Consider the following 10,377-nt stretch of genomic DNA (forward strand, 5'->3'; position numbering starts at 1 on the left):
AAAATTGACAAACTGGCTATTCAGCCAAGCCAATTCAGTCGGTTTTTTTTCACAATCTGTCAAATCAAAATAATCAACATAGACCCTATTTTGAAAAGTACAAGAATTGAAGGACCAGGCTGAAAAGCAGCAGAGCATGGAAGTATAGGGGCCGAATTTTGAAAGAAAAGATAGAAAAAATGAAATGCTTTATGAAAAATAATTGATGCTCTCGTTGAGAGTCGAACACAAGACCTCCCGCTTACTAAACAGGTGCTCTAACCAACTGAGCTACGAGAGCTATTTGACTTTTTTTTTTCACTACCAGCTACTTAAAAGCAATTTTATTTTCTATTTTTATAATCTTAAATATCAAATTTAATACAAAACTAGTACCAAATATATATTAGATGACTCTTAATCTTAAATATCAATTTTAATACAAAACTAGTACCAAATTAGATGACTCTTAATCTTAAATATCAAATTTAATACAAAACTAGTACCTAAATATATATCAGATGACTCTTAATCTTATGTATCAAATTTAATACAAACTAGTACCAAAATATATATTAGATGACTCTTAATCTTAAATATCATATTTAATACAAAACTAGTACCTAAATATATATTAGATGACTCTCAGACGTTTCGATCCATTTTAAATATTTCTACCTATTATTAAACATTACTAATTTCACTCATCAAAAATAAAAAAAATAAATAAATTAAAAGAATAATTTTTAGGATCATGATTCATATTTTGAAAGGCGGCCCGACCATATTAACTAGTGTTATATCCCTCGTTGAGAGATATTTCAATTTACTGAAATGTCATTTTTTTCTTCACAGTGACATCATTTACACAGGGAAAAAGGACTTCAAAATAATATTTCATACTACCTTTCTATTTTTTTGTTATTTTCGTGGCCGTCCTAGCAAAAAATGGTTGATTATACCCTCTAGTATTGGGTATTTCATTCTACTAAAATGTCAAATTTTATATCCTTTAATTTCGGGTATTTCGGAATATTAAATTCCTAGTCTCTGATTTTTTAAGCTAATTTATATACCCACCCGATGGTCTTTCAATATACTGAAATGTTAAGTTTTATACCCTCATGTGTCAAGTATTTCAATATATTAAAATGTCAATATCTGATTCTATAACCAAACTTTATACCCTCTGGTGTGTCGGTCATTTCAGTATATTGTTTACTAAAATGTCAAGCTTTATACCATCAGGTGGCTATTAAGTATACTGAAATCTCAATCTTTGATTTTGCAGCAACACTTAAAACCCTCTAGTTTCGGGTATTTTAGTATGTTTTAATGTCAATAACTTCTCGTAAGCTCGAACAACATCTTCTGCTTAACTTGGGCAACAACGTACTTCTGATAAACTTGCAAAACAAATATCGATCATCTCATAAAATAGCCTCTAATCAGCTTACACAATCGCTTGGATCTAAATAATTTCAACCTTTCTACTCCAACTTTCTTTTAAAAAGTTCAAAATGCAAGATTATAATTGGTTATTTAAAAAACCAAAAAATACAATGTTACAATCAGTTTGTTAAAAAAAAAATTGGAATGCTTTAATTGATTATATTTTCAAAATTCCAATTTGGATATAAGAAAACCCAAATTTTGTAATTAAAAGACCCTTACCTTTCAGGAAAAAAAATCTATTTTTTATGTCAAAATTCTAAACTTTGCTGTTAAATAACTCTAATGTTGTTGTAGAAATCCCACTTTTGCTATACATAATCCCAATAATGTTTAAACATCTATCATTTGATGTAAAAAATCCCAATTTGCAGTTTGATAATATCATTTCTTTTTATCAAAATTTATGTCTAAAAATATATTTTTTTTTATCAAATTACGTTAGATAAATACATGCTAAGAATTATTATTATTTTGTTTATTCCATCAAATTAAGTTGATGTAAATTACAATGTATTTTGAACATATTATTATTATAAGATAGATTTTTTTAAATTAAAAGATCTAAGAACAGAAAACTACAAATTAATGAAATTACATTTTTTAAAGAAAACATATACAAAAAAGAAAGACACTAGCAAGACCTAAGAAAAATACCAATTACAAATCGTTTAGGTGTAGTTAACAAACCTAATTTCTAGAAAATTTATTTTCTCTATTACAATACCAAGAAAAAAACTCATTTCTGAAATGCAAAAGGTACCAAATCAGGGTATAGTCCACCGCATCAATTACTACTCAATTTTTTGCAGTACAAGAGAGATAATCAATCGAATTGTAACATCTACTTTTTTCAGGTATTTCCCTTAGGATTATTTATTTCTAATGAGACACACAGCGTAGTGATCATCAATCGAATTGTAACATTATTTGAAGTTTTAGTGATTTTTGGATGACCATAATGTGGTGATATATAATCACCCCGACACACCCACATCATTTAATGAGCACACGATTTATTTAAACACGACATGGTCATGTATTGTTCACGGTGCGGTGGTAACTGGGTGCAAAACTGTAGGTCTAGGGTCTTAGGGCCTATTTATGCAACCTTATGATTACAGTTTGCTCTCAATTTTAGCCTCCATCTCCAACATTTATGTTTAAAAAAAACAGATTTAAACAAAACTATGGTGAAGCTAATAGAGCACTAAACATTATATTATTTTCCACTAATTGTGATCATATTTTGGGAGTATACACCTATTAAAGAGGACTTCAGTTGTGGGAATGAGGGAGTGATATAATTTAAGAGAATTTGCTCAAGAATAATGTACATACCTCATTAATTCTATAGAAAGAACGCACAATGACTTGAGGATTAGTTGTTTTTGCTTGCTTCTCTTTACATAATATGTGTTCAAATGTGCAGAAAAAAATTATCTCGAAAATTGATTATCAATAGCTTAAATCAAAGCCTCCAATTGATAATACATCTAAGATGATGATTAAACTGAAATCCCCGATTTGATTGTAAAAATCAAAGCTTGTAAAATGTTTGAAATCGATATCAATTGATGATCGATTGCTGATGAAGATGAATTACAGAAAATCACTAAATAGACATCAAGAATCGAAAATTGAAGTTCTTCAATCTCATACTTTTAGTTGTGATTTCATTGTGAAGGAGATACTTTTTTTATCGATGATTTGCTTAATTTGGTTGCAATTGAGAAAATAATTAGAAGAATATGACGACTTCTTTTTATGTTGAATGAGGAATGAAAGATAAATAGAGGTGATTATTATGATTGAAACGTTAACTAAACTGTCCCTACAAACTTAATTAGGCAGCTTAATCAGAGTTTTTTTAACCATGAGATCAAAAAAGATCAATGGATAGAATTTGGTCCCCTTGTTTTACAAAATAACATTGGTCTCTCTCTCTCTCTCTCTCTCTATATATATATATATATATATATATATATATATATATATATATATGTAGAGGTTCATTTGAGACCACCTATATTTTGTGAGACATGGGGACCAAATCTTGGCCTTTGATTAAAACTGATCTTGTGGCTAATAAAAAAAACATGATTAACCCTAATTAATCTAATTGATTAGTTAATGACGGGTAGATTAGTCCCTAGGTAAAATTTAATATGATCAGATCTGATATAATGTTAGTGTTATCTTCACGTCATCATGAAATCATCTCTTTGATTCTTCTACCAAGATATTCGATGGATCAACATTCCTTGTTCTTCAATTCAATCTGATCGATCTTCTATCTCCTTAAATCTTCTATTCTTTCAACCGATAATTAGTTTGAGTTGGACATTGATCGAACAATGCTAAATAATAGCTTTTAAAGTCGCAATTTCTATGTTTCACGAGTTCATGTTCTTCATTCTTCTGCATCTGCAATTGATAATCTGAGTAATTGAGGTTTATGTTCATCTATCGACACAAACAATTAATTACAAGATTGTTAATGATTTTAGCTCTATGATGACCGATTTCATCCAAGGTAGAGGTTCAAGTGTTCAGTTGATTTATGTTTATCTTCATCTTCAACAATTGCTAACGATCTTTCAAACTGTGATTTGTATTCTACATCACGATTTCATCAATTGATCAAGGTTTGAGTTTTCTTTCTTGTATTTTCATCGCTTTCATTATTACTTGCATGTAACATGTTCAATTGTTAACCTTGTAACATGAATTGATTGAATCATTAAGCTACTAGTGATTTCTCCAATTCATATATGTATGATTTGTGATTTCAGCAATCAAACATCATATTGATTGATTGAAATCAATTATTGTTCTTGAGAAAATTCTCTTAAACTATACATGCATTCTACCTGTTTGATGAAAGTCCTGAATGAATAAAGATTCTGATGTATCACCCCTTCCTTCCCATAAATAAACTCCTATTTAAGAATGAGTATACTTCCAAAATATGAGTTAGAATTGGAGTAAAACAATTCAATATTGACTAATCTTATTAAATTTACCTTCGTTTTGTTAAAATATGTAATTTTCTTTAAACACAAATTGTTAGAGATGCATTTTGCCACACTTTTGTTTAAATATGATCTTGTTAACCTGTAAGAAACAAATAGGTTGTACTAAAAAATATTAGATACTATTAAATAAATTATGGTTCTTATAAAGGTAGTATATGTTAACAATGGGTTATTTTATGGCTAATTTCATAAGAATTTATATTGTTCTAATTATATCTATTGGATACATACCATCAGTGATATGTTATTACATGATGTGATTCTATAATAGTGTATATTATTCTGATTAGACTACCTTAATTCTAACATTGAAATGTGATAAGTTATTAAATAAACTTGAAGATCGATTAGATCTTTGTAACAGGTAGTGCAAAGAACATAAAACAATAAACAAGACAAGATTGAATCACAATGTGTCGAATGATTAATTCAAACAATCCTCAGCAGAGCTCGACTAAGAACTTCCGCTGTAGAGGATTTAGGGTTACAAGAACGATAATTAAAACTTCTGAATAATGCTCTGATCTATTGTTACTTTTGTTAACCTAAGATGCATGCAAGCACCTATATTTATAATAAACCCTACTATACTCACGGATGGAATGGCCCATACCGGAGATACAAAAACGGACTAGCTAACGAGCCCAATAGACGCAACACTTAATACAAAACACGACCCAACAATCTCCCCCTTTGTGTCAAGTTGGAGCGAGACTACTTCTTCTTCTTGCTTAGGCCAGCAGCGGGTGTCTTCTTTACAGTATCAAACAGACGTGTGATAAGAGCGAGAATAGTCTGTCTGAACCGAATGTACCATTGTATCATGTCATCGAAGTACTTGACATCATCCACTGAGTTTTGCTTGCATCTGTGGATGATCCCCAAAACATGCTCTAAGCAGGCAGTGGTGTAAAGGTGCTTGTCAGCCAAGGCGAAAAGACATTTTTGTCCTTCGTTTCTGGTGAACATGACTGAATTCCTTCTTGAGTCAATTCTACCCATCTGCATTTGGTTCAGATCACTGGCTGAGCCAACAGGAGATATTTTTGGTTTCTTCTTAAATACGCTTGCTATCTCCTGATCCATCAGTGCAACTTCCATGATGTAGCACACTAGCATCCTCTTGAGATGGTCGATGATCGGACCATATTCAGCTTCGTTGGTGAGAAGGATGTTGTGCAAGATAATCCAATCATAGGGATTGAGGTTTGGAAGATCTGCAAGGGAAATGGCATGTTCGGTTTTGGCAGATCCCCGAAGTACCTTGAACCGAATGTTAATGAAGTTCCCTTCAGTATACGGCTTCAAGACCCGAACGTTGATAATCTTCTGAGCGCTCCAAGTCTGATACTGAGGTTGAGCAGCCTTCAGATAGAAATCGATTAAGTCCCGATCAACATGTGGATGAGGATGAGGGAACTCTACAACGTTGGAGAAGGCATGAAAGATAAACGCCTTTCGGGTCAGTGGCATGTCAAACTGAGAGTCGACAGTATTGGAACAATCAAAAGAAATTACAGGTTCCAGCCACAAGATACTCGGTGTGTCGATAGATTCTTTTATCATCCTCTCGAGGGTCCAGGCAGGAAAAAGAGTTTTCCTACTCTCAAGAAGGTCGTGGGCTTCCTTCTGTTTTCGTTCAGCTTCTTCAGCCTCATTTGCCACACGAGCACTGACATCAGCCTCATTGCGTCGACTTCTACGCTTCAACAAGTCGGCAATTGTTTCTTTGTCTTCTTCCTCTTCTTCCTCAGAAATATTTTTGCCTTTGTCTTTCTCACCCGAACCGGAGGCTTGGCCTACTGGAGGAGGTTCGGTAGTGTGAGTTGCCTTTGAGGAATGAGGAGGTTCGGATACAGACTCCTTCTCTCCCCCTTGTTTCGGAATGGACACGAAATCAAGTAGCCCTTCAATTTTGCTTAATAGGGCAAGGGCGGGAGCGAGCTTCTCTGCAAGGGTACGCCTCACAGAATAGTTAAGGATAGGATCATGTGCTTCGAGGATGTTTGAGATGGCTGAGTGGACATCCGAAACACACGTCTTTATCACCTCCCTTTCGGACCGAAGAGAGTCAATCTCCTGTTGAGAATGGGCGAGTTGAACACTCTTGACCTTCAAAGCAGTGGTCTTCTTGGCAAGAACATCCATAAGAGAGTTCTCAGCAGCCAAATCTTCTTGGAGCTTCGAGAGACGCTCGTCTATGGTTGTGCGAAAGGCTAAGTTGTCGTCGGAAAGCGTTTGATGAAATGAAGCGAAGGACTTCAACTCAGTTGAGACAGACATTGTCAACTGTTGAACAATTGGTTCCAACGTAGTCTTTGCAGCATTTGCACTCTCCTGTAAAGACTTTAACAGGGAAGAGGCATCAGAAAATAGTTTATCGACTTTTTCGGTCGCAGCCTGACAGGCTTTTGTTGAGGCTTCGATGGCAGAGGTTGCAGAAGCAATGGAATCTTGCTGAGCCTTAGAGAAAGCGTCAACAATATTCTGAACTGCATCTTCAGAAAGGGATGACTGAGAAGTGGAAGAGGAGGCAATGAGCAAATCAACTTTGTCATGGAGCTCCTTGAGATGTCGTTTTGTAACGGGAGCATCGTCATCGTCATCACTCTGTATTTGAAACGGACTATAGTAGACCGAGTCAAACGTCATATTTTCCCCGCCAAGGAAAGGTTCATCATTCTCTGAAGCATGACCAGGAGAAGGTGGTGGTGGTGAAGCTGGTGGAGCTGAAGTATGGGTAGGTTCAGGTTGGGTTGTTTCGGGTATAGGTGTAGGTTCGGATGCTTTTGTGGTTTCGGGTGTTGGGGTGGTTTCGGGTGCATCAGTATGAACCCCCGTATCAGATACGTTGGCTCTAACATCTGCAGTGGATGTTGTGGTTGCTTCGGTGAATATTGGTGTTGGTATGGGGATGGAAGTGGGTGGTATTGAAGTAGTGGAAGTTATGGGGGGAATAGAAATAGGAATGGTTCTAGGTGGAGAATTAATGGGAGAAGTAGAGACTTGAACCTGTGGGGTAGGAGATCTGGGTGGAGTGTTGCCTCGTGGAGAATTGTCAGAATCCGAACTCTCACCCTCATACTCGCTTGAAGATGAAGCGATAATCATCTTTCGCCTCGACTGAGTTTTTCGGCACTTTGGCTGCGGAGACTAAGCAGCCTTGGTTGGTTTCCTCTTCTTTGGAGAAGGGCCTTTAGCCCCTTTCGCCACCTGTTTCCTTTTATCAGCCTTCTTGCCTCTTGGAGCAGGCTTGTCGGCGTCATGAATAGACTTCAACATCTTCGGAGTGAGATCCCTCGGACCAGAACGCTTGAAACCTTTGTACGTCTGGATAATCCGACTATCAGCAGGAACATCGCCATACATAGTTTCCGGAATTGAACCGTTGAATGGAAACTTTGAAGCGTTCGATACAATGATCTTCGTGGTATGAAAGGTACCAATCGAAGACATTAGAGCACCAGCAACAATGGGGACGTGGTACTTGTCCATCACCCATTTCGTGACCAAAGTCCAGAACCTAGCGTAAGAAATTTCAGAATGCCTGGATGTAGAGGAGAGACTCTGGATGAGTTGTTGCCACAGAACAGACCCATAATCCATGTTGATGCCATTGTAGACACCATACATTATTGACAAAAATAACCGACTGGCACCATCAGATCCAGCGCTTCTTTCAGATAACCCTTTGAATAGAACAGTGAACATCCCGTTCCATTGTGGCGGTAGGCACGACTTCTTGAACTTCGCGACTGAAGTAAGCACCTCCGTATAACCCATGTTGTAAAACATGTTGAACAAGTGCCCCATTGGAATCGTTTCAGGGTTAACCCTCGAGGAATCAGGTTCAAACCCTAACAACGAGCAAAATCTTTGCTTTGAAATCGAGGCCTTGTGCTGAAAAATATCAAAGAAAATTCTGTCAACGACCTTGTCGTAGTGAGCAGTCGCAAAGATCTGCGACAAGAACTCCATCGGAATGGATTCAGCTTTTGTAAGTGCAGGAGCAATCGGCGAAAACTTCAAACACTCGATAATGGGGAACATGAAGGCAACGTAAACATGAGGGGATAAATCGATGATTAGGCTTTGTTGTGGGCGAATGGGCAGTATGTGGGATGTTGCGTGAACAGAAGATGAATCTGCCATTGCTTGAAGAAAGTGGAGAATATGATGAACAATTAAGGTTCAGGGATTTCTTGCACTTTGGGAATTTTAATTGCAGTAAAGAGGTAAACGGTGGAGGATGTTGCCTTTTATACTGTGGGGTAAGGAGAGAGAAAGATCTTCCCAAATCTTCTATCGAAAAACGAAGAGTTTTCCGGAGTTGACTGATGCGTGACAGTTGGGGTAGCCGATGATCACGCATGAGAGAGAGTGACAGACCCCTAAGAACACGCCTCCCATCAAGCGCCGTTTGGATATGAACCGTTTCAGATTCACACGCGCCCCTTCTGCGCCATTTGGAGATGAGACGGTTCCAATTCGCACGCGTTCCCTTTTGCGCCGTTTGAAATCAAATCGATTAGACTCCCGCCTGAGTCAGCATGTCTTCATCTTATCCCTTTAAATTGTAACGGCATCTTTTGAAAAATACCGCCACGTGGATTAAAATCAACCACAACCTTTAATCGACTGCCAATCCAAGAAAAATACCTGTAATTAATAGAACCTGAATTTTGGAAAAACAAAGATTTTCGTGCTAAGGGTGTAAAAGAAAAGAAATAAAGCAATAATTTTTGGCAAAAATGACACGAAACAAATGATCCCGGACACGAATCTCTTCCTTCAAAGTCGAGAGAGACCTTAAAGTGTTTGTGTGGTTTCCCGTTGAATAACGATCAAACACTTATTAAGAAGTGTTGAAAAGCTTCTTTTAATTAGGCTTATTAGGGTGGCTTTCGTTTCGATTCAACATTCCTAATCTTGATATAAGATAGAAAGTAAACGAAGTACTTGTGAGACCGGTGTAGTCTGTTGAACAAGTAGATTGGGAATAATTTAAACTGGCTGGGAATATTTTTTAAAAAAATCTCAACAAAAATTTAAAACTGGATTCCAAGGGAAGAAATGTTATGGGTGTTAACAATTTCATAGGAATCACACAAAAGAAAATTTTGAGATTTCAAGGAGGTACGTACGTCAATTCATTAGTGAAAACTAGAGCAAATTAATTGTTCACCGTCAATTCGTATTGGGTATTGAATTTTGGGTTTCACTTAGATCGTAGTGACACGAGACTAAGATCATAAACATAGTTATTGTGTAACCATAAACCTCAGTGGTAATTTCTGAGAGTCTCAAGGGTTACTTTTGTGAAACGAAAGTGATGGAGAAATGCAATTTAGATGGTGTAAGAAAACAAAGTACCTCTGCTGTGAAAAATAGGACCAAGCAGAAAACTCTTATCTCATGTGAGAAGAGGGTTAGGTAGCTCATGATTAGAATAAATAAGAAGGCCTAATTAGGAAGACAAGGTTTGTGTATACCAAGTCAGTAAGGCCTATTATTCGGAATCAAGTGAGGCTTTGGACACATACAGCAGCATGCTTCTAGGGACACTTAGCTAATTTCAACAATTTCCCCATAAACGAACACACAAATAAAATTAGAGCCAAAAAGAAAATAAAGAATAAAATGTTTTTGGAGTTTTTGATAATAATAAAAAAAATGAAATAAAATAAAATAAAAACAAATAAAAAGAAAAAAATATTGGAATCTTTGATAATAAAAAAAGGAATGAAAATAAGAAAAAATAATTTAAAAAAAAACTTTGGAACCGAACCCGAGCGTTCGGTCTATTTCAGTTGTGGAAAACTTTGGAACCGAACCCGAGCGTTCGGTCTATTTCGGTTGAGAAAAATTTGGAAACCGAACCCGAGCGTTCGGTCTATTTCGGTTACTG

The 10,377-nt window shown here is 36.1% G+C and overlaps 1 non-coding gene across 1 annotated transcript; it reads right to left on the reverse strand.

The window, feature by feature from the left end:
• Positions 1-206: 206 nt before the first annotated feature.
• On the reverse strand, positions 207-280 carry TRNAT-AGU (transfer RNA threonine (anticodon AGU)). Its single transcript has one exon. It is a non-coding gene; the product is annotated as a tRNA-Thr (tRNA).
• Between the last annotated feature and the right edge of the window lie 10,097 nt (positions 281-10,377).

Source organism: Lactuca serriola, chromosome 4 (assembly GCF_051521515.1).
Source record: "Lactuca serriola cultivar US96UC23 chromosome 4, Lser_US96UC23_V15, whole genome shotgun sequence".
In the NCBI taxonomy this organism is placed as follows: domain Eukaryota; kingdom Viridiplantae; phylum Streptophyta; class Magnoliopsida; order Asterales; family Asteraceae; genus Lactuca; species Lactuca serriola.